The following is a 24,405-nucleotide window of genomic DNA, read 5'->3' as shown; positions in this document are numbered from 1 at the left end:
TAGCCCTTCCTAGTACTAGTAAGCCACTCCATCCACTACCCACAGGCCCCCACAACTTGAATACACCTATTTAAATTATATTTTCATGTATCTGTCTGCCTTCCTTGCTAATACAATCCAAAGCACCCAAATATTCAAATGACTATTTAATAAACTATTATTTGTTCCCAACATGTGCACTGCTGATAAAATGAAGCCACAAACCTTGCCCTTAGTTTTCAATTACAATCCAGAAAAAAATAAAAAGGTGTGTGTGTGGGGGGGTGTCCTTTACAGGAATTCCTTAGTTCCTTTGGGAATTCATATAGTTACACAGCACATCCTCCGGGGAAATTAGTGACTTTCTGTTTACAAACAGAAAAACTAAGGCTCAGAAAGCTTAAAAATCACACAGCTAAATAAAGATAAAACCCTACCTTCCACATCACTGCCATCATGCATATTTACGAAAGTCAGTGTGAGAAGTAAAAACAGACAGGAGCCCATGGGCCTCAGGGAGCAAACTCCAGGTCAACCAGTTAATGAAAAGTTAAGAAGCACAAATGTACTGAGCACAGCCTAAGGGCAGAAAGACCTACAGATAACGCCAGGTTTGTTTCGTTTTAAGATCTACTTATTTGCGGTTGACCCACATGAGAAAGCGTCAATGCAAGTACATGAAATGCATGCAGTCCCCATGGAGGTGGAAGAGTCCATCAGATCCCTAGACTGGAGTTACAAGCAACTATGAATTACCCAGTGTGGTTGCTGGAAATCAAACCTGGGTCGTCTGCAGAGTAGCAAGTGCTCTTAACCACTGAGCCATCTCTTCAATCCCATACCACACCAGACTTTGACAAGTCAACCTCTTGTGCTCCCAAAGCATTTTAAAAACTGACTACATTTTCATATAATCCTGACTTACTATGATTTTTATTAAATTTCCATACTAAATTGACAAAAAATAAGAATTTTGTTCATAAAACAATTATCTTGCAAAACTAGCCCAAAGAATAATTTATTTATACTATGAACTGAATGTGTCTCCCCCAATCCCCTACATAGAAATTTGAATCTTCAAGAAGGACCAAAGAGCTCAGAGTTCACCTTTCACCTCAGAACACAGCAAGCAGGCTCAAAACACTGAATGAGAAGCCAGAACTTTGATCTTAGGCTACCCAGCCTCCAAAGCAATGAGTAGAACCAGTTCTGACTTCTGTTAAAGCACTATCGTAAGACATCCTGACCTGAATACAGATGGAAAGAGCTGGAGTTTAGGGCAGATATGAAGACCCGTGTGGGTTAAATATGAGAACAATCTGTTTGACCACAGAGTGCTACAGCAAATTGGAACTGCATAGATGAGTAGAAGAGAAAGAATTCAAATGGTATATATGCCGTAAATTTAAGTATAAATATCCAAAGGCAAGATAATAAATATCAAACCCCAGGAACTCCTATTTTTAATGCAAAAGGAAATCTGGCATTTTTCTTTATTTGAATAAAGAGCTTATAACGTATTCCTCCTAGTAAAATAACTAAAAATTCTAGATAGTAGATTTAAAAAAAAAAAGAGGAGGAAGAGTATGAGAAAGAGAAGAAGAAGACAGGCTAGTTAAGAACCTAAAGACAGATGAGACCTGGGGTGAGTTTCCCAAGCTTTTGTCCCTTCTTCCACCCTCCTCCTGCTTCTCTTCTCCCCATGGTGAGTGCGCTCTCTCTCTCTCTCTCTCTCTCTCTCTCTCTCTCTCTCTCTCTCTCTCTCTCTCTCTCTCTCTCTCTCTCGGAGGGGTGTGTGTGTGTGTGTGTGTGTGTGTATGTGTGTGTGCGCGCGCGCGCCCACAAGCTGTAGATACAAGAGGGCCCATCCCACTGTGGGTGGTTCCACCCTGTGCAGATGGTCCTGGATTGCATATGAAAACAGGCAGAACAAGCCACGGGGAGCAGGCCAGTAAACAGTGTTCCTCCATGGCCTCTGCATCAGCTGCTGCTTTCAGTTTCCTGACTTCCTACAATAATGGATGGTTACTGGAAGTGTAAACTGAAATAAACAAACCCTATCTTCCCCCAAGCTGCTGTGGTCATGGTATTTTAGTGCAGCAATTAAAACTCTAAGACACCACAGTGCAACAATTTGAGGTAAATCAACTTTATGGAAAAAGTTTGTCTCATGATTGCAAGAAATTTGGCCCTTTTTTCTTAGGCCTGCTGTGAGGCTGTACATCATGTTAGAGAATATGTCTGGGGCAAAGACACTCACTAGTCCCATGGCCAGAAATCAGCAAAAAGATAGGAAGTGGCTGCAGTCCTACTACCCCTTTGGACAACGTGGGTTCAATGACCCAACTTCTCACTGCACACCATCTCTTAAACATCTTAACAGCTCCCAAATAATGCCAACCTAGGGATCAACCCTTTAGGAAATGGGTTTCTGAGGAACTCTCAAAAATCTAAATCATAGCATAATCTAAAACAAGAACTTGCTGAGTTGTACAGTTCACTAACAAAAGTACACCAGTGATCAATAAATTCAAGGAACAAAGCTCTGTATCGCTAACCATCCAAGAAATAACTGAAAAGTAAACTATCTTAAGCTATCATAGTCATCATCTAGAAAGGATAATATTTATTTTTTTTTAAATTTATTTATTATGTATACAATATTGTCTCTGCATGTATGCCTGAAGGCCAGAAGAGGGCACCAGACTTCATTACAGATGGTTGTGAGCCACCATGTGGTTGCTGGGAATTGAACTCAGGACCTTTGGAAGAGCAGGCAGTGCTCTTAACCGCTGAGCCATCTCTCCAGCCCAAGGATAATATTTAAAGGAATGGCAATTCCTAATACTGGTGTGGACTCAGGGCACCCAGAAGTCTAAATATTGATGATGGGATGTGTTTGCTAGTATCCGGGTAAACATGCCTTCCCACATGATCCAACAATTCCATTCATGAACATCCACCCAAGAGAATTAGAAACAAAAGGACAGAAATGATCAGAGTAGATACTGTTAGCCAGGCACGGTGGTGTACAAACAGCTTTAATCCCAGCACTTGGAGACAAAGGACGAGGATCTCTGTGAGTCTGGGGCCAGCCTGGTCTACAGAGGGAGTTCTAGGACAGTCAAGACTACACAGAGAAACCCTGTCACGAAAAACAAAAACAAACAGTTAAAACTAGAAACACTACAAGAAACTTTGAACACTGACATCCTAGCTAACAGATTCTAGTCTGATCTCTGAGGGGTCAGACAGAACCAGACATTGAAAACAGCAATGTTTTGAGGTAAATATGAAACATTTTATCTTGAACACAATCCTGAAGATAATCTCACTGCACTGATGCAAATACTCCAAAAATAAAAGAAAAACAGAGAATGCTCTGTTCCTAAGTATTTCAGAATTTTAAATAACACCCTATGGATTTCACTATTACTTCTCAATCTTTCTACTAAAGCCCAGTGTAGGATCAACCTGTATTTATGTGAGGCTCTAAAACAAGCTGCCATCCAGGTCCCATAAGTGGGGGCTGTGTGAACAGGAACATGAGAGAACATTCTGTTCAGAGAGGCATATGAACTAGACATCTGTTCAAAGTTATCAAATGATGTATTTGATATAAACTGTAAAGAAGAAATAAAAAGACCATAGGTATTTGATGAGTTATTAAAAAGATGGCTCTTCCTTCCAAAGGGCTGCGTTCTACACCACACTCTCACTTAGAACAGGTGTGTCTATTTCCAGTGAGTCTAAAATTAAGTCCCATGGCTGGTTCATGTGAGAGAACAAACTCCAGAGAAAACTGAGCTCACAATTATCAGACAAATGTTTAAGAACATTTCTCCAAAGAACCAAGGCACATACTCTTCAAGTAGTTTCTCTGCTCTTGTACCAATTAATCAGCACAAAAGACAAGAATCGCCCACTCATGCAAAGACAGAGAGCAATATAAATACAGGACAAAAAAAAAATAAGATTACTAAATTTAAATCTCCTGTCATAAGCTTTCAAAATCAAACCTACTGATTCACTAAACACTGTTCAAACATTAAAAGCTTATTCAAGAAAACCTGTAACTGCTTGGCCTGGTGGCACACACCTTTAATGCCAGTACTCAGAAGGCAGAAGCAGGAAGAACTCTGAGTTTGAGGCCAACCTGGTCTACAGAGTGAGTTTCAGGACAGCCAGGGCTACAGAGAAACCCTGTCTCAGAAAAAAATTAAAAAAAAAAAAAAGAAAAACCAACAGCTTGCTCAGCCAATTAATAAGGATGACCTAACACACTAGAAGCAGTCTTTTCTCTTTAAAGATTTCCTTTTATAAGTGAGTGGGTGTGTTTGTGAGAGCAAGAGAGAGAGAGAGATAGCAACTGAGAGATCTAGGAGAGAGAAAAAGAGAGCAGGCCAAAGGCATCAGCTCCCCTAGAACTAGAATTAATTACAGGCAGCCCTGCAGCCCCTGACAGAGGTGCTGAGAACCCAGATCAGGTCCTCTGCAGGAGCAGCAAGTGTTCTGAACCACTAAGGCATCTCTCCTGCCCACTTCTTCTCATTTTATGATTCCTAAAAATAATCTATGGAACTGGAACAACGGCTCAGAGGTTAAGAACACTGACTGCTCTTCCAGAGGACCTAAGTTCAATTCCCAACAACCATCTATAATGAGATTTGATACCCTCTTCTGGCATGCAGGCATACATACAGACAGAACACTGTATATATATATAATATATATAATAAAGTAAATCTTAAAAATAATGATGTATAAATTAGAAGCCTTTAACCTAACCAACCAAGGATCTAAATATTGGTGGCCTTGTATTCTGAACATTAACTAACATGAAACATGAACCTAACGTTTCAGAGGGGTTTTTTGTTTGTTTTTTGGTTTTTGAAAACAGGGATTCTCTGTAGTTTTGGAGCCTGTCCTGGAACTCGCTCTGTAGACCAGGCTGGCTTTGAACTCACAAAGATCCACCTGCCTCTGCCTCCCAAGTGCTTTGATTAAAGGCATGCGCCACTACCTCCGGCCTGTTTCAGAGTATTATTGGAGCACTTTTTGTGAGGATCTGTGGGTTTGGTTGCTGCTTTTCTGAGACCGGATCTTGTTCCATGGCCCACACTGGCCTGACGGACAGGCTGGTCTTCATTCCTGCCAATCAACCTGCCGAAAGCTCAGATCACCCCGCTCAGGAATGTCTATTTTATAAGCAGTGTTTGTTAAATAATTCATTCTTGTTTTGCAAATAAAAGAGGACTGTCCCACAGAACAAGACAGTCTAAACTGTAAGGTCTCCAACAACATGCATGCATGCACACATGCACACCCACAACACATTTCATCAAATCTCTGAGCACAGTTAAGAAAAAAAGGGAAAAAAAGAAAGGTCCAACTTAACAGGACACTGCAGCTTAAGGACATTAAAGTCGTATCTTAAAATGTTGGGTATTTCCAAAGTCATTCAAGGATGCGGGTCAAACAAAGCTGTTTTCAAGCAGGACCCCAAGAACTTGCTTCCGGCATGTGCTTCTCAAGAAGCCACAAACCCAGGCCACTGACTGGCAGGAGGAAGACTGGTGATGCCAGCTGGACAGCCCCCAGGGGAGGCAGCAGGCAAAGCAAGTCTGAGACCACCTAGTCCAGACACATGAGAACATGTGCTGACATGTGAAGAAAGTGCTGGGGCTGTGGGGTAACCTTGTCCTAAGGACAGAGCAAATGAAGCAGATAAAATGAGACACAACCATCACCTCCAGAGAAAGAAAGAGGGGGAAACAAAACTAGAGCCACTACTTGACTGTACTGCAGAGTAACTGTCTAGCTATCACGACGATAGCTAGATAGATAGATAGTGCTGACCTAACCAAACATGGGGCTATGCCACAGTAGAGGACCGAAAGCACGGAACCGGAGCAAAGGTGCCAGAGACAGAAATCTCCATCTGCTGCAGAGTCCACCAGATATCTTCAAAACCCGTGTCTCAAGAAATAGCAGTTTAAGAGATGACCATGGTACTGCACACCTGTAATTCCCAGCACTGGGGAGATGAGGGCATCAAGGCAGTTTTGTACATAGCAACCTTGCTGAGAGGAAGGAAGAAAGGAAGGAGGAAGGTGGGAGAGAGGAAGGAAGGAACGAACGAACGAAGGAACGAACGAACGAACTTAAATATATTTAGACAGAAAAATAATTCCAAAAGAAATAGCTGAAAGAAAAATGCTACAACTGAGAGGGTTCAAGATTGGGGCAGAAGCAGTGTTGATTCCGTGTTCGAGTCCCCAGATGCCCAGGCTGACCCTGCTAGATGTCATGTAACTGACATGTAAGCTGTACTCCAGCTAAAACTGCAGAAAGGATACAAACAAAACAGCAATGGTAAAGGTGAACTGGGCGAAAGTCTGAGGAAACCAGGCGGGGGCTGCCCAGGAGACTCCAGTCACACATCACACTGGCCAGGCTCTATTTCTCCTCCAACGGGTGCTCAGAGACCCAGCACCCAAGGTCGTCTGGAAGGCCAATAGGACAGGAACCTCCTCCTCTTAGCCTTTGCCTTGCTTGTGGCGTCTAAGTGCAGTGCACCACTCTGGACACCAGGGAATGTTTCATCCGAGGACCTGGAGTGGACACGCATGTCTACAGATTTCCCGCTAGCCTAAGGTTGGTCTGAGGTCTGTTGCAGTAGCTCCCTACACAAGCACACATCACTTCCTAGCTATCCTTCCTAATTACTTGGATTCAACTTAAAAACTTAAGAAAATACGTGTTTCACAAAAGAAAAAGTCATAAATCTTTTAAAATATGTGAAATGCACTCTAGAATATAAAAACTATCTGTTAACCTTGAAGTGAGTCAGAAATAATCCTCTAGACTGAGCAGCAGCAAGAGCCTCCCATGAACACGTGTAAGGCATATGACAACCCATTTACAGGAGAAGTAATTCACAATTCTTAATAGTCCATCATTTCCCTATAAATCATCAGCCTTAATCTTACACTTAAATTTCCCTACCCCTAGGTGCTTATCCAAACAAACAAACTCTTAATTAAAGAGTCCCCACGTTGTTTCCCACACAGGTTCCTAGCATCCTGAGGCAGAGTGAAGTAACATGCCTAAAGCAGTCATGTGACATTCTAAAATTACAGCGGGCGCCATTACACTGCCCTCCTTATTAACAGCAAAGGACTAATGGGCAGAAAATGGATAAATTAAGTCACCTTAGAAAACTGCTGTCTGTAAAATTAACCTTAAGAAGCAGCTAAAATCTAAAGAAGCACACATGGCCAGTGTTTATGTGAAAGCTTTAATGCTAAGAGTCTGGATATTAGATGCTGAAAACTCACAGGAGAAACCAATGGCACCCTGATAATTGCAGCTACTGCCTGCAGGAAGGGAACAAGTGCAGCACTGCAAATTGCTGCCAGCACCAAAGAGGATCTTGAAAAACCCACACTGGGCTTCCGCCTGCAAACAAAACCAAAGCACCATCACTAGCTAGGTAAAGACGAAAAGGCTTTCTTTGGAGAAAGGGAAAAGTTTCTATATGTATAAATATATAAATGTATAAATACATATATACATGCACACTTAAATGTAACACACACAGATATTTACACACATACACACGTAAATGTAATAAGCAAGGGGCTGGACAGGCGGCTCAGCAGTTAACACTTGCTGCTCTTCCAGAAGCACTGTCTGGTCCCCAGCACCCACACCAGGCAGTTCAAGCACCTACTACTCCAGCTCAAAGCAACTGAGGCCTCTGGCCTCCTTGGGCACCTGCATCACACGCACATACCTAATGCAGACAAGCCACACATAAATAAAAAAAAAAATAGGGCAGGCGGTGGTGGCACACACCTTTAAGCCCAGCACTTGGGAGGCAGTGGCCTCTTACCTGACACAATCTCATGATCTCATTAACTGTTCTCAAGTAAACCTGAACTGCAGACTTTTGCGAAGAGAGGGATAAAATTCACAGTACTGGTCAGAACAGAACTGGACAAACTTAGCGCACCATGGTCTCCAGTACTGCACCAGCAAAACTCTGAGGGACCCATGGGCACCCCAAGCCTGAGGGAAGCAGTGGCTACTGTATCTGCTGGGCACTGCACCGCTAGCTAGTAGTTCCCTTTCAACAGCAGGTTGTCCTCACGCCTCTTACTGACTCTGTAAACAGCCATTTTCTGGGCCACTATGACAAAAAAAAAAAAGTACTCTGCAAAAAAAAAAAAAACTCAAAGCAGGAAATGAGAGTGACAGCCCTCAAAGATGAGACGCTGTAGTCCCACAGACACACACAGCCACTAGAAATTTTACCTCTTTAAGAATGAAATAAAATGCTATTTTTTCCTTCAACTTAAGTATATTATTTTTCAAGTGGCTACTAAAGTGCTGTGACATTGTTATGGTCATGGGATCTAATTCTAAGGATCCTGCAGACATCGAAGTCTGAGGATATCCAAGTACCTTATATAAAGTGATATATTATTTGCACATAATATATGCATATCTTCCCATGTAATATAAATCAGAGATTCTTACATTTTCTCCATTCATGACTCCCTTCTTAAGAATTTTTATATAATTTCAGGTATATAGGTATTTTACTGATGATAATAAAGAAATTTATTTTAAAACAATTTGGGGGCCCTGCAAAATGGTTGAGTGGGTAAAGGTGCTTGTCCACAAATCTGACACCCTGACCCATGAAGCAGGAGAGCACTGACTTCCACAGGCTGTCCTACAACGTCTCCGAGAGCTCTGGGTACACACACAGAGACCCTCACACACACAAAAAACATTTACAAGCTTTTTTGGTCAGTATATGTAAATTTAGCACATTAAAGACAAAAGCAATCCTACCCACTAACAAGATGGATGCGACTTTATTTTTACATAAAGGATCAAATCCTGGGACTGGAGAGATGACTCAGGGGTTAAGAGCACTGGCTGCTCTCCCAGGATCAATTCCTGTCACCCACATGGCAGCTCATAACTGTCTGAAATTCCAGTTCCAGGGGATCTGACACCTTCACACCACTGCACATAAAAAATCTTGAATAAATACTTGATATGTGTGGAGGGTACATATATGTGACATGCAGGTACACATGCTCATGTGTGTACATCAGTCAGATGTCAGTCAACACAGTTGCCTTCCTTAGTTACTCTACACCTTAGTTTCTGAGACAGAACTGTTCACTGAACCTGACCTAGTCAGTCAGTAAACTCCCACAATCCGCCTGTCTCTGCTGCCCCAGCATGGGTGCAGGTCTGTGCCACCATACCCCACCCCAGCACGGTGAGTGTGAGTGTGTGTGTGTGTGCAGGCCTGTGTCATCATGCCCCGCCCCAGCACAGGAGTATAGGCCTGTGCCACCACTCCATGCCCAAGCACACAGGGTACAGGACTGTGCCATCATGCCCCACCCCAGCACAGGGGTACAGGCCTGTGCCACTACGCTATACCCAAACACACAGAGTACAGGCCCATACCATCATGCCCCACCCCAGCACATGGTACAGGCCCATGCCACCATATCCCACCCCAGTACAGTGGGGGGAGGGAAGGGAGCAGGCCCATGTCATCATGCCCCACCCCAGCACACGGTACAGGCCCGTGCCAGCATGCCCAGCTTTTACAAAGAAGCCAGGGATCTGAACTTGGGTCTTCATGTTTACACAGCCAGCATATCACCATCTGAGCCAGCTCCCAAGACTCTCAAGCACTGTTGTTTAACAAAAAATTATTATTGTATGTGTGTATGGGTGATGCATGTGTATGTGAGTGCCATAGCACATGTGTGGAGGTCAGAGGACAATTTGGGGAAATGGGGTCTCTTCTTCCACTGTGAGTTCTGAGGATAGAACTTTTACTCATTTGCCGGGTCCAATTTTAAAAGTCAAACATTCTAAAAAAAAAAAAAAAAAAAAAAAATCCAGAGATATTTACATGTTGAAGAATGATGGCAGGAAACCATTAAGTCTTCATTTTCAGTAATGAAATCACTATGTTTCTCTAAGAGCAGAAACTGGGCATATGCGGTAAAAACACTACAGTTCATAGCACACAAGTCTCAAATCTGAGCAGAGGGGTTTTAAGCAGCATTCACGAACACTGTGGGGTGTTAGGTGCACACATTTGTCGTTCAGAACCCAGGCTACAGCAAAGTCACAATTCAACGTGAGCAAGCACTGCCACAAACACTTGGGCTTCCTTACCCACTGGACTGTGAATGAACTTTTGGTTGTCTCAAGAGCAGAAACCTTGTCCCCTGCAGTTCATCGCAGCTCCACAGCCCACAGTTAAGGAGCTGTGTTTGAAATCACCACTGAAGCCTCACAATGCCTAACAAATAAGCAGCTGTCATATTCTCAAAGACTTGCTTTACTTGAGATTATGTGTCATGAGTGTATCTGTTGGCAGGTTTGGGCACGTGTGAGTGCAAGTGTCCTCAGAGTCCGGGAGAGGGTATAGCTCCCTTGGAGCTGGAATTACAGGCAGTGGTGAGCTGTCTGATACAGGTGTTAGAAATGGAACCTGGGCCCTTCTAGAAAAGCAGTAAACAGTCTTAATTGCTGAGCCATTTCTCCAGCCCCATTGTATTGTTTTGCTTATGGAATAATGACAAAACATCTGCTCACGTTCTACTAACACAATGCTTTATTCCCAGCTGGCTGAACATACAGATGTGAAACCTGTGAACACAGAGAGCCAACAGCACAGTCAAGTAGCTAAAGGCACCTATCACCAGCAGAGTACGGAAGGCCAGCATTGATGAAAAGAGCTTAAGGGAACGTTCTGATTCAACCAAAACAGCAGCCTGTAATTGGCACATTTCACTTTTAAGCAATGAAAATGTGCAGTTTTTTCTCAAGAACTGGCTCTCAAATTTGACTGCTCCTGAATTAACTTAACCTTCATTAATGAAGTGCTATGCTTCATCACATTATGGTATCAGGTCTGAAAACAACTCTAAATGAGAGCTACCTCTTTTGTTTTCATTAGGCAAAAGCTTTATATTTAAGTAATTGCTTAATCTGTCAAGATATTCAGTTTAAAGTTCCCTCAAATATAAAGTGGCAGTCCCAGTAGCTGCCACATGGCTAAGTGTTTAGGAAATACTGACTCTATTCCTCTATATATTATATTGGCACTATTTAAGAACAGAATATATACACAGTGATATACATACTTTTGCTTGTGTGGGCATAAAATACCTTTTAGGCTCAGCGGTTAAGAGCACTTGCTTTTCTTGCAAGAGGACCTGGGTTCAGTTCCCAGCACCCACATGGCTGCTCACAACCATCTGTAACTCTAGTTCCAGAAGACTGGATACCCACTTCTGGCCTCTGAAGACATTGAACCTACACAGTGCACAGCACACATGTGACAAAATACCCATACACATAAAATACAAAAACAAACAAACAAACAAACTACCAAGACTAGATGGCAATGTAGTGCACAAACCTTTATTCCCAGCACTTGGGAAGTACAGGCAGGCAGACCTCTGATTTCAAAGCCAACCTGGTCTACATAGTTGAGTTCCAGGCCCGCTAGGACAACACAGTGAGACCCTGCCCCACAGACACATACAAAAAAACCCTAGGGGTAAGAGCACACAAGGTCCCAACATCCCTTAGGATTTATTGGGTTAATGGTTGGCTGTGGCAGAGACATTTTCTGCAGTGATGTCACCAGGGGTCTCCTGCATGGTATACATACCATGGTATACATACCCCATAAACAACCTCCACGCCCCCCCCCATAAACAACCTCTACACAGGCTCCAGTAAGCAGCCTCAATGAAAACCACTGGGGCACAAATGAGAGACATGGAAAACTATGAAGGCAGCTGAAAGAGAAGAGGACCACTGGGAGAAGTGGGGACGAGTGACAGGGTGCTGGGCGGTGTGGTGGCACACACCTTTAATCCTAGCACTCGGGAGGCAGAGGCAGGCAGATCTCTTATCTACACACAAAGCAAGTCTACTAAAAATTTGGAAATACAGATCCCACATCTAAAAGTTTGAAAAGGGTTTCATTGTTCTTTCATTCCCTGATTTATTCTCTTAAATGAACAGATATCTCGCATAACAGTTACATAACCGTAGCAAAATTAAAGTCATAAAGTAGCAACAAAATAATTTTATGGTGGAGTCACCACAACATGAGGAACTGTATTAAAGGGTCGCAGCATTGGGAAAGTTGAGAACCACTATCTTAAATTGTTTTTTAAAGGCAAGGTCTCACATAGCCCAGGCTGGCCTTGAACTCCTAGCTGCTTCTGCCTCCAAAAGCTGGAATTACAAATGTGTGCCTCCTACCAGCTGCAGTGGTTTAAAAGAAAATAGCTCCCTTAGGCTCACAGGGAGTGGCACGATTAGGAGGGGTACCCTTGCTAGAGTAGGTGTGGCCTTGTTGGAAGAAGTGTGTCACTGGGGTGGGCTCTGAGGTCTCAGCTGCTCAAGTCAGGTCGAGTGGCTCAGAGTCTCTCTTCCTGCTGCCTGCGGATCCAGATGTAGTACTCAGTTCTTTCTCCAGCACCACATCTTCCTGCATGTCACCATGTTTCCCACCATGATAATGGACTAAACCTCTGAACCTGTAAGCCATTTAAATGTTTTCCTTTCTCTTCACAACAATAGAAATCCTAAGACACCAGCCAATTTTTCTTTTTTGAGATGGGTCTCACTATAAACTTCATTTTTCATTTTCACATAGTGAAAGCTAACCTCAAACTCAAGATCCTTTTGTCTCAGACTCCTAAGTACTGGGATTACAGTCACGTGTCAACTAATTAATTTTATATGTATATTTGTGTGTGTGTGCACATGCATTATGCACATACAAGCTCAGGTCAACTTCAGGCGTCATCCTCAGGTGCTGTCTGCCTTTTTTTTTTTTTTTTAAGGTAAGGCCTCTCACTGGGGCCTGGAACCCAGCAATCAGGCTAGGCTGTCTAGCCAGTAAACTACAGGGAGCCTATCTCTGCTCCCCAGCAGTGGCACACACACACACACACACACCATCACACCCAACATTTTATGGGTCCTGGAGACTGAACTCAGGTCCTCACATGTAGACAGCAAGCTCCTTCCTGACTGAGCTCTCTCCCCAACCCAGAAAACGAACTTTCAATTAAACAGAAAAATGAGTTAAAGCATATTATTCTATTTAGCTTTGTCAACCTGACATAGCTAGTCACCTGAGAGGGAAGCTCAAGTGAGGGCACACCTAATCAGACTGTCCAGTGGGCAGGTCATGGGGAATGGTAGAGCGCTGGCAGCCCACTGTGAGCAGCACTATCCCTAGGCTGGTAGGCCTGGGCTGTATAAGAAAGCTCACTAAGAGCAGGGCATGAGGGTGCATATCTTTAATCCCAGCACTCGGGAGGCAGGTGGATCTCTGTGAGTTCAAGTCCAGCCTGGCCTACATAATGAGTTCCAAGACATCCAGGCCTATGTAGACAGACTCCCTGTCCAAAAGAAGAAAAAAGAAAAGGAACGAAACAAAAAAGAAAAGAAAAGAAAAGAAAAGAAAAGAAAAGAAAAGAAAAGAAAAGAGAGGAGGGGGACAGGGAGGAAACGAAAGCTTGCTAAATATAAGCCAGTGAGCAGCATGCTTTTGGAAATTAATCAAAAACATAGAACAATCCAGACAATGCTTACTTAGGAAGAACAGCTGAGTCTTGGTAAGAACTTTGAGTTTCCTAAAGATTGAGAGTTCTCTAGGCCCCAAAGGTTAAACAAACAAACAAACAAACAAACAAACAACATCATTCACAGAAATGATATACATGCAAGCCAAGCTACTGGACTATATAAAAACTTCAAACCTGACATCTCATGTATATTCACATACTAAAAAGAAACCATGTGGCAAACAACTAAAGGAAAGAAGCTGCTGTGCTAGAACATTTGCAATTCCAGCACTCCACAGGCTGAAGCAGGAAGATTAAGTTTGAATATGATCTGTCTGTACAGACAGACTATACAGAAAGACTGTCACTTAAGGAAAAGAGTCAAAAACAATAACCTAATGGAAAACATTAGGACTCTGCCTTACCAAAAAGATAATAGAAATAAAAAGACAAATAGTTTAAATTAATGAAATAGAAATTCTGCAGTTGAGGCCTTAGAAATGGAGAGAAGACTCAGGGCAGGAGGACCCGCTGCTCCTGCAAAGAACTCAGGCTCAATTCCCAGCACCCGTGTGGACTGGACTTTTTTTTTTTTTTTACATCACTTCTGAAGTTGAAAAGGACAGTGATGCGAATGGCAAGCTCATTAGACAGTACCAACAACTGATTTGAGCAAACAGGCTAAGGAACCAGCGAATGTGTAGAGCAGCTGAGATAGGCAGGGCAGTCTCATGATCAGAAAGAGGAAGAATGAGTAACAGAGCCCAAGTGATGTGTGAACGATCATCAAGAATTTGACAAAACACAAATTACAGACATCCTAAAAGAAGAGGGAAACAAAAAGAGTATTTAAGAAATAATGGCCCAAACTTCCCAACTCAATGAACACATTCCCAATTGCAAACAGGATAAACTGCATAGCGCCACATCAAGACACGTCCGCAGCAGCTGAAGTCAGACAGGCAGAGTCCTCAGACAATGACATCTGACCACACCAGATCCCATGGAGACCAGAATGCAGAGCAACATAAAGTACTGAAAGAAAAACCTTCCTCGATGAACATGGTGACACTCTCCTGCATCCTAGCACCCAGCAGGCTAACACAACACAGGAGGACCACAAATTCGAGGTCAGCCTGGACAACAGACAAACCCCTTCTAATAAATAAGTAAATAAGGTTTTTTAAAGAGATGACAAGAGCCAGGCAGTGGTGGCATATGTCTTTAATATCATCACTTGGGAGGTATCTCTGTTGAGTTCAACGCCAGCCTGGTCCACAGAGCCAGTTCCAGGACAGCCAGAGCTACACAGAGAAACCCTGTCTCAGAAATAAAAGGGTGGGGAGAGGGAATGACAAAAAATACATACAAACAGTAACCAAGAGTGCCAGAAACTAAACTACCTCTTGAATTTATATAATAAATCTGTAATGGGTAACTCCCATCAAAGAGGCATAACAATTATAAATGATTATGCATATAAAGATAAAAAACAAAAACTGACAAATTTGAAAGGAGAAATATTCCAACAATTAGAGACATCAATCAATACTCCCACCTAAGTAATACTCCAACTAGAGGGATCAACTAGAATAGAGGCCACTTAAAAACCTATCACCCTCCCAGATATCTAACAGAGCACTCTGCCCAACAACAGCACAACACTTGTCTATCACAGATCATGCAAAATTATCTCCAGGACAGGTCACAAAGCAAGTGTCAATCAACTTTAAAAGAAAGAAATCACGTAATTTTCTAACCGTGGTCAAATAAAAATAGCTGTCAGTAACAGGCAAGACACTGAGAATGCAGAAACCTTCAATTATATAGAAAACAAGCCACGTGGTCATCAAACTAAATCCACTGAACACCCAGAGCTGACATCACACTCAATGATGAAAGACTGACGTTCTCCTTCTAGATCAGAAACCAGACCAGGAGGCTTACTCTCACAACTTCACTCAACACCGCACCAGAAATTCTTACCCAAAATTAGGAAAGAAAGACTGAATAAATAAAAATTATAAATAAGAAAGTAGCAAAACTCCCTCTATTTGGAAAAAACTCAAAAGAATGGAGCAATGAAGTTCAAAAATTGAGAAAGAGAAACAAGTTGTATATTCATACCTCAGTATGTAAAGACATTTAACAGTGATGACAAAAATGAAATGGAACAATTTCATTTACAATAACACACAAAAGAGCAAACAGAAATAAATTTAATCAGGGAAGTAAAAGGCTTTACAATGCTAACTATAAAGCACCGCTGAAAGAAATTATACACAGCTTATAAAAAGACAGCTCCATTAATAAGCACAGATTTTTTTTAACTCTAAGATGTGGGTTATCCAGAAAGAATTTCATTGTAAAATGTCACGGCCTTTTTCGGCAGATATCTCACTTCCATGTGAATTTGCAAGGGGCCCATGGTAGCAACAACCACCAAGAATTGAAGAGAAAAAAAAAAATCAGAGGAACAAAGTTGAAGAACTCATTTCCTTATTTTTAAAATGTACTATAAAGCTGGAATAATCCAGCATATGGGCTGGAAGACAGGAGTAGCTGAGATCACTGGCTCAGTTCCCGGTGCCCACGTGGATCTCTAACCCCAGTTCCAGAGCCTCCAGTGCCCTCTCGCACCTCCAGGGCACCAAGCACATATATGGTGCACAGACACAGGGGCAGGCAGAGCACCCACACATAAAATAAAAATATATGAATCTTTAACTAAGAAAATATACAGGTTACCAGGCATGGGCAGACAGGCTGACTGAAGGACTCAAGCTGATAGGCTAGGGATAAACCCACTTTTGTGGTCAGATGGTTCCCAATAAGGATGTCATAACTATGCAATCAGAACAAAAAAAGGGAATAAGGTCAACTACTACATGTCATAAAGAGACCCCTATCTCATGCTATAAATTATAAGACTCAAACTCATATACAAGAACTAAAACAATAAATTAGAAGAATAAATATTCAAACCCTTGGATTAAGCATGATTCCTAGATATTACATCAAAAGTGTAACAAATAACAATGGGAAGTTATAAACCAAAATATTTGTACACCAGAGGACTATCAAGAAAGTGAAGACAACTAGAGAATGAGAGAACGTTTGTAAATCATGTAATTTATAAGAGTCTTGTATCCAAAATATACAAAGAACTCTTACCATTCAACAACAAACAGACAACCCAATGGATAAGGGATTTGAACAGCTTTCTCCAAAGATATAAAAATGACCAACAAACACATGAGAAGATATTCAAAATCATTAGCCACGGGGAAAATGCAACTGAAGTCCACAACGGAAAGGAGGGAAGTAGCAAGTGTTGGTCATGAAGAGGGACACGGAGACCTGGGCTGTCAATGATGGTGCACCCCTTGAGGAACCAGGCTGCCGTTCCCCAAGACCCTAAGCGTAAGTTACAATGCGAGCTGGTTTCTGACTACACTTCTGATATCAAATGTATTTTCCCCAACTCTCCAGGCACCAGCCAGATGCTCTGTAATTCAATTTAATTCTAACAGTATTGTCAAGAGTTAGTGTCAGACTCCATAATTTTAAGTGCTCAGTCCTACAGACAACGCTCGCTCACTGCGATGTCCAAGACAAACCCCAAACCACCTCCTATACCTCTGGCTAAGCAGCTGGACAACCATGTTCCCACAGCTTCTATCTCAGGCACACTTTTGTTAAGCTAGAGGACAGAGAAAAAGTTCATCCTCTCCTTCTACCCTGTGGGCTTCAGAAATCAAACTCAGGTCATCAGTCCTGGCCAGAGGCACCCTTATCTGATGACCCATCTCACCAGTTCAGGTTCAGTGTTTTATAAGAGTATTTTTTATACATCTGGGGAAAATACTTAACTCACACCTACCAATCTGTGGTAGGAGATGTCAAAGTTAAACAAGCAGCCAAATGAAGTCCCTACAAGGTAAAGACCAAAAAGACCCCAAGTGCAGAAGCCTCTGTCCTATGAAACTGGGACACAGCATGCCCCTAGTACAAGGATGTGTTTACCAACCCAGAATGTCTCGGAACTCCACTGTTGAGGTTTTGCTTTGTTTTGTTTTTTAACATTTTAGTTATGTGTATCTCTGTGGATAGGGGGACTATGCACACATGAGTGCAGTACCCAAGGATGCCAGAAGAGGGCGCCAGGTCCTCAGAGCTAGAGTTGTGAGCTGCTTGGTATGAGCACTGGGAATTGAACTAGGGTTTTCCACAGGAGCAGTATGAGTTAACTGCTGGGCCCTCTCTCCAGCTCTGTTGAAGGGCTTTTATGGAGGTCTCAGTTCAAAGGTACACTCATTGGCCATTGGTAACCAAACAAACTGCAGCTTCCCCTCCCACCTCACTCCCAGCTAGGACAGAAAATTCCAACAGCTAATCATGCAGTTGGTTCCTCTGGCAAAGAGCTCCCAGCCCAAAGTTTTGCTTGCTCCCCACAATGTTTTCCTAGCAAATTATTCCTTTATTCGTAGAAACTTAGCATGACTGAAAGTTAAGAATGTATAAAGGCTAAATAAGACCTCACCCCCAGTTAGTACCTAAAAAAAAAAAAAACAGTTCCAAAGCCTCTATCTACAGCGTTGTTTTACTATGCACACCTACAATAAAGATTAATGAAGAGATTAGTAACAGTAACTAATGATAAAATACAACAATTATGACAAGATCCTATATAAAAGGTGTGAAATATGTACGACCTCTCGAAATACTGCATTTTCCTAACCCGTCTGGATCTGCCGTGATGATGAGGTGCGTGAGGTCCAGTGTGGTGAGGTGCAGTGCAGTGCGGTGGGTGACAGAGGCACAGTGTGAGCTATGACGTAAGGTGACTGGAACACAATACTACAGCAGTAAAGCCAGTAACTTAATTGTTATGGCCACACAACTTTAAATACACTAAAAAAAAAAAAACACTCAACTGTAACTTTTTAAAAGGCTAAATTTTAATTTGGAAGATGGCTTATTCCCTAAGCTCAGCCCCCCAGAACCATTGAAGGCTGGGTGCAGCACAGGTTCCGAGCACCCATACACCCGGCGCTGGGGAGGCAGAGGCATAAGACCTCCACAGTTTATTAGCCATCCAGCTCAATCAGCGAGCTCCAAGGTTGAGGAGAGCCTTGCCCCAAAGCATAAGGCAGAGAGCTACTGAGGGAGGAACCCAACTCAACCTCTGTCTCCAGATGCATGTGTACACACACACACACACACACACACACACACACACACGACGGTCATTTTATGGGTATAGGAATTATATTCCAGAAAAGGTATTTTTTTCTAAAGCAGGTTTAATTCTTCGGCCTTATCACCTTCAGCTACCAACTCTTTTACACTTCTCACAAATAACATGCATGCCTGCTACTCCAGCAAGCAGGAGGCCAAGACAGGACTATGAGTCCAGGCGAGCATAAACGGGAGTGAGACCCTTTCACAAAGCGAAAAGACGGGAAGGTGAGCGCTGGGGGAGGGCTCACTCTGCTTTCTCTACTCTCTGACCTCTTAATGAATATGAAGTTTCTTCCTCAGCCATCCTACCAAACCATCACAAATTTAATCCAACACACTCCTAAGAATCTTTATCAAATTCAAAAGATTCTGAAAATCTTATTCTGACCAACTACTCAAAGCAATTAAAGATTTATTTTCCTTATTTTTTAATTATGTACCTTTAATCCCAGCACTCAGGAGGCAGAGGCAGAGGATTCTCTTTGAGTTCAAGACCAGCCTGGTCTATACTGTGAGTTCCAGGACAGCCAATATTACATAGAAAGACCCTGTCTATAGATAGACAGATTAAAATAAATAAATAAATAAATAAATAAATAAATAAATAAATAAATAAATAAATAAATAAATAAATAAATGTGGGGTTGGTTTGGGGGCCGGAAGTGTTGGTTCCCTCAGGAGCTGCAGTTTTGGGAAGCTATGAAAAACTCAATATGGGTGCTGGGAATGGACCTCGGGTCCGCTGAGAGCTCCTAACTGCTGAGCCATCTCTCTAGCCCCTCCTCAGGGAATTTCAAGTACGGTGTTCTCTCCCCACCCCACCACCCCACTCCTATTACCCCCCCACCCCGGTGCTGATGTCTCCTTTTGTATTTTGAGCTATGTCTTTCTCTCTGGTCATGAACTTCCTGCCAGTATCCCTGGGATTACAGGTACCCTGTGCTGGGATCACAGGTACAAACGTCACATCTGGGTGGGCTTTCCTCTTTTCTGTAGTTGTGAAGATAGTAGACTTCTCTAAAAATAAGTCCTAGCAAGGGGACTCAGTGACTCATACCTTCTAGCCCAGCATTTAGACAGCTGAGGCAGAAGGAATACTCCTTCTGAGGTCAAGGCTAGCTGGACTACAGAATGAGACCCAATCGAGGAGGGGGAGAGGAAAAGAAAAAAAGAAAAAAGAAGAAAAGACAAGGCCCTATTTTGAGTTTTCATGGATGCCTCAACATCAACCTTTTTCGTCTTTGGTTTTTCAAGACAGGATTTCTCTGTGTAGTCCTGGCTATTCTAAAACTTGTTCTGTAGAACAGGCTGGCCTGGAATCACAGAGATCCACCAACCTCCCAAATACATCTGTCTTCCCAAATACATTAAAGGTGTGCGCCACCAGCACCTGACTAACAAACCATTTTTGAATATCACTTTCCAACACACCTTCCTCTGTCTGAATTTAAAAGGTCCTCTGCGGCCTATTTCTAGAACTGCTGGCTGTTAGCAAACTCTGTGTGGTGGTCCCTAAACCAAGGCTTCAGCTACCACTTACAATAAACTGTGATGAGACTGGAGAGACTTCAGCTCAACTGCTAAAGACTCACAACTAAAATGACGATACAGTGTGCTGACCACTCATCACACACACACACACACACACACACACACACACGGAAAACTCTGAAGCATATTCTACCTAGAGGTTCACAAATAACATCTACTCAATATGCCAGAAGCCAACATTGAGTTCCTCTCAAATTTACTCCCCTTCCTGAATTCTGTCTCAGTATATCTTATCACTGTTTTCTCAAGGACCCAGGATGAAATCAAAGTCATTGTATCCAGTTATTTCATCCTCACTTTCCAATACCAATTTTTGCCAATCCTATTCATTGTATTCTCTAAGTATTTCTGCTATCTGTATCCTGAGGCTACAATAGTTTTAGACCCTATTTCTCACTTCAGTTACTGACGAGAACAAAGACTTTTTTAAAAAAATATTTATTTATTATGTATACAATATTCCGTCTGCGTTTACTCCTGCAGGCCAGAAGAGGGCGCCAGACCTCATTACAGATGGTTGTGAGCCACCATGTGGTTGCCGGGAATTGAACTCAGGACCTTTGGAAGAGCAGGCAATGCTCTTAACCACTGAGCCATCTCTCCAGCCCCGAACAAAGACTTTCTAAAGCTTTTCAGCACTCAATTTTACACAACCTCCATGCTCTGACATTTACATTCTGTAATTCTAGAATGATCTTTCTAAAATAAAAACGCTGCATTATTTTGTATTTATTGTATGTAAACCTATAGGGGTCAGCGCTAAAATCCTTGGCATGACATACAATTTTTGAAGATTTATTAATACAGCCTCATCTTCGCACCCTTGTCCGCAACTGACGCTACAGCTGTCGACTCACCTGTCTGTAATGTTCCAAAAAGTGCCCATGCTTTCTGCATGTCTCTGTTCACCCTCAGCCTTAAGTTCCTTTTCTAATTAATTCTGCTGGATCCTTAAGGACATACCATTTATAACAGAGGATTAAACACTGATTGGACTGGCATAGGTGGGCCAGTCTGCTTCTCTCACTCCGTCCCCTTCCCGTCTCTGTTCAGGCTTAAGGACTGCTGTTTCCTTGCAGGACAAAGCTGAAATAGCTTTGATGGTATACAGACTACCTCCCCAGTTTCATGTCTCAGTACCCAGCTATACTTGAGATACACACCACACACACATACCTTGCAGATTCTACTGTGTAGTTAGTTTTATACACTTTTGCTTACACTACTCCCTGTGTAACTGCCCATCATTTCTATGGCTGTCTAGAATGTTAGATCTCTTCCCCTGAGCATTCCCAGCCTGTGCTTTCATTGGTGTGGCTCTTTTCTAACTACTGCCCTCTTCCATGGCTTCTCCCTTAAGAAACAGAGATTTCCTCCTGGATACATTCACAAAACCCTCACATTTTTTAGAAAGCAATCTTAGAAACATGCTAGTTTGTAGGTTGATTATTGTAGCACAGTGGTTAAATGCTTTCCTAATGTGTCCAAGGCCCTGGGTTCAATCCCCAGCATGTATCTGTACATGTGTATAAAGCAATGTATTTTATACATACATATGTATTACTTGTTGACAATTAAAGAGATTCACTTGACCATCTGAAAGCAGGTGGTCTTATCCATTTTCAAGTCCTCTTCATTTGGAAGAGGCCCTAAACATCATAACTCTTCTATTCTAAAAAAAATCTGCATTTTTCCCATGTTCTGTCTTACATATACTAGCAAAAGTTCTAGCAGGGGTTTTCTTTTTAAAAGAAAATAATAGCTAGACAAGGTGGCACATGCCTTTAATCCTTGGCACTTGGAAGCCAGAAGCAAGGAGATCTGAGTTAGAGGGCCAGCCTGGTCTTAGGGAGGTTTCAGGACAGCCAGGGTTACACAGTGAGATCCTGAACCTCCCTGCAATAAAGAAAACAACAGGACACACTTTGGGACAATGTTCTGAACTAATCTCCCTTGTCAAGCAATGAACTGTGCAAATTAATTATACAAAAAAAAGTTAGTATTTCCTTCAGATTTTCAATCCTTGGGGAGGTGTGTAATTACCTGTGGAGACCAGAGCTGTCAGGTTTCTTTGGGAACTGGACTTACAGGCAGTAAGTCCTTGTGTGGAGCAGCCTGATGTGGGTCCAGGAATGGAACCCCGACACACTCCAAAAGCAGCAAGCCTCTTATCCAGTGAGCCATGTCTCCAGTCCCAATGCACATTCTTTAAAATACCACTTCTATCTTTCTAAACTGTGGAGAAAATGGAACCTGAGAATTATACTATGAGAAGCCATCTTTGTAAAGACAGCAAATTCAGTTACCTTACCTTGGGTCTAGATACTTTGTTTTAAAACTTATTTAACAACAGCTACTATTGAACTAATAATCTGTCTCTCTTGGATCTATGAGATACTCTGAAAAGTGGGAACCATTTTAACCCCTAATAATGCCAACACCGTCCAAAGGGAATTACTCATTTCAGGGAAGATACACAGGGTCTTGACATGACCAAGTTAATTCCTACCACGGAAAGTGCGTGACCTTTTTCATTCAGTCTTGTTCCTTCCTTTACAAGTGCCGGCAACCTGAACACTACACCAAAAGTGAGCCTGTTCCTTATCATCACTTAAATGTGTTGTGAATAACTGCCAAGTATGATGGAAGGCTACCCAAAGCACCACAGCATTAGCCCAGACCCATTAAAGCCAAAGGCTGGGCAGTGCAGCAGCTCAACGTCCACATGGGAGCACTTCGGTCACAAGTAGAGACCACCAACGGAAACGTCAGGGATCCGCAAGAACCACACCAAACCTCAGGGTCCGCAAGCTGCTCTCTCCGGAAGAACGCTTGAGATAATCTCCAAACTTGAACCAGCAACTACTTCAGAAGACTGGGAAGTGGAAAATTTGGTTCAACCTGTCACCCAACGACATATTTAAAAGACGAAAAAGAAAGCTGGCACAAAAACGCTTGAAAAGTGCCTGGAGTATGGAGTTCTGAACTCCAGCTCTGGCCGTCCACTGCCACTGAAACCCGAAACAAGGACCTCTGCAACCAGGAGCGCCCCCCGTCCCCACACCAGCCGCGGGCAACAGCTGAAGCTGCTCCCCGACTCCACCTGGCCAGCGCGGGGACAGGTGGGCAGCCAGGTGCGACTCGCAAGCCGGAAGGCTGGGGAAGGCCAGGCCCCCGGCGCTGCTCCGGCCAGGTGTGGCTCGCACAGATGCCCCGCGGCCTGGAAGCTGCGAGAAACCAGCTGGGTTCCCGGATCGTCCCCGGCTCCGGGATAAGCACAGGACAGAGCCGGGAGCACTCGGGGAGGCCTCTCGGGCAGGCAGCGTGACCCACCCGCAAAAGAGCAAGCGTGGGGGGTGCGGGGGAGCCTTCCCGGAGAACCGAAAGCGCGGCAGCCACGCCCCCCACCCCCAACTCCAATTCCGAGCCCGGGATCCCAAGCCCAGCATGCCGCCTGACAGGCGCGGGGGCGCGAGGCCGGGCGCCAGACGACGGCTCGCACGGGCACCGCGCCGCAGCGCCGCGACCCCCGCAAGCGACCGCTCCCCGCCACTGACCAGTGCCTGCCGCCCAGCGACCGTCGGCTCCGCTGCAGCCGCCGCCTCCTCGCACTCACGCGGCCGCCACGACCGCCGCCTCCTGCGCTTCCCCCCTGGCCGGCCGCGGGAGCCCCATTCCCACCCCGCCCAGCCTCCGCCTGTTTACAATGATTGGGACAGAACAGGACGGGGCCGGCCCAGCGCGCACGCGCACTCCCACCTCCCGCCACAGCCGGCTTCCCGGGTCCTTGGATTCTAGGCTCTTGACGGCTAAGGCCGTCCAGGGCAGACGCCCCGTGCCCTCGCGCGGGGCACGCCGGGAGTTGTAGTTCTAGTAACCCCGACACCCCGCCTCTTGAGGCCCTTGCCTCGGACATAAACCACAACACCCAGAAAGCACCGTGCCTCCCGGGGCTGGAACTCGCTGGGGAGATAGGGACCCC

At 43.6% G+C, this 24,405-nt stretch overlaps 1 protein-coding gene across 1 annotated transcript in view; it reads right to left on the bottom strand.

Annotated features, from left to right (window-relative positions):
* The window catches only part of Ralbp1 (ralA binding protein 1), a 44,809-nt gene extending 20,688 nt beyond the window's left edge, over nt 1–24,121 (bottom strand). Inside the window, exon 1 of the mRNA XM_038340588.2 lies at nt 23,981–24,121. The gene's annotated coding sequence lies outside the window, so the exon portion shown is untranslated. The remainder of the gene's footprint in view (nt 1–23,980) is intronic.
* Between the last annotated feature and the right edge of the window lie 284 nt (nt 24,122–24,405).

The sequence above is a fragment of the Arvicola amphibius genome, chromosome 8 (genome assembly GCF_903992535.2).
Source record: "Arvicola amphibius chromosome 8, mArvAmp1.2, whole genome shotgun sequence".
NCBI classification, from domain to species: domain Eukaryota; kingdom Metazoa; phylum Chordata; class Mammalia; order Rodentia; family Cricetidae; genus Arvicola; species Arvicola amphibius.
Note: the sequence above shows the minus strand (reverse complement) of the source record. Positions and strands in the feature narration are given on the sequence as shown.